The sequence below is a fragment of the Triticum urartu genome, chromosome 7A (genome assembly GCF_056163025.1).
Source record: "Triticum urartu cultivar PI428250 chromosome 7A, HENAU_Tu73, whole genome shotgun sequence".
NCBI classification, from domain to species: Eukaryota; Viridiplantae; Streptophyta; class Magnoliopsida; order Poales; family Poaceae; genus Triticum; species Triticum urartu.
The window spans coordinates 608,477,460-608,478,960 of NC_141879.1; positions in this window are offsets into that span (position 1 = coordinate 608,477,460).

Here is a 1,501-nt window from a genome sequence, read left to right on the forward strand (position 1 = left end):
CGCAAGCCGCCCCGCCTCACCTCGCCAAGCGCGCCCGCGCCGCCCGAAGCTCCTCGCCACGGTCGCCGCCTCCGCCGCCCCACGCCGCGGCCACCTCCCTCGTCGTCTCCGGCCAACGCGCCTCCTCAGCTCCGGTGTACAGCACCTCTCTGGCGAACCTCGGGCCGCGTGCCACCGAACCCTAGATCTGGAGGTCCAAATTTTCTTCTAAGTCCCCGTTTTTCCAGATTCAAATGCCCTTTTTCATCATGCTATACCTCCGCATCCGTAGCTCCGTTTTGGGCATATAGCATATCAAAATGCTCATCTCAGAGAGTACATCATTTCATCTCATTGCATCATTTTCATTTGATTTCATCTTGATGCCCGAAATGCTGTTAGAAGAGTGCTACTTGAGATATTTGTCAGATCTGCTGCTCCATTTAGATATTTGTCATTTTTGCCATGATTATTGTGTGCATGTTATGCCCATGAGCTCTACATATGTTTTGTTAAGGGTTTTGCCATCTTTCCAGAGGTGCAACCCATGTATTTTTGTGATGTGTGTGGTGACTAGCACGAGTTTGCAAACTGAGGCATTTGTTAATGCTGATTTCAGGGACTTAGCATTTCCACTAAGTCCTTGACCTGTTTATCTCATATGGCCATATGTTCATGTTGTTTCTTAGTGATCCGTGCCTCTTTTGAGGATGATCAGTAAGGATGTTTTGTTAATCTTGTAGTGCTCTATCCATCCATGTCTTTGTTTGCAATTATGGAGCACCCTAGCTTGAGTCAATAGAGCTCTACTTTTGTCATTTCGTGAATCTGGGCAGATTGTCTACTTGTTAGCGATTTGGCCGAGGATGTTGTAGTTGATCCGTGCATGCTATGCTATTGTTCTTGCCATGTCTAGCTTGCATTTTGTGTATTCTTGGTGGGTGTATGCTTAGCTTGTCATGACTTGCTCTATAGTGAGTGCATCGAGCTCGTAAACATGCCTACTTGATATCTGTTTCAGCATGCTCCAGTTTTCACCAAGTCTGAGAACTGATTATGTTTTTGCCATGTTCACATGCTTGCAATGGTATTTTCTGATCCCTTTTGGCTCAAGGTAACTAAGGGACTTTTGTTAAGCTCTTTGAGTAGCTCCATTCCATGCTTTACTTTGCCATGTTCAGGTCCTTTAGCATGTAGTTTTATTGCTCCAAAGAGTGCTATCTGATCTGAAATTCCAGACTAGTGTTAATTTCACTAAAAGTCTGAAATCTGTTTACCATATGCATTTTTGCCATGCTTGTTTGAACCTGTTAGTGGATGAATTGGCCGTAGCTCACTGCTAGACTTTTTTTAAGCATCATGAATGGATTCCTGCCATGTATTTTGATGCCATGTTTGGGTGCTGTAGCATGTTCATCTTGTTGCATTTAGATGGCTACTTGCTGTAAATCGCAGACCGGTGTCATATTTGAATTGCTTGCCATTTCCAAACCGTAACTCCGATTCCGGCGTTCTTTATATC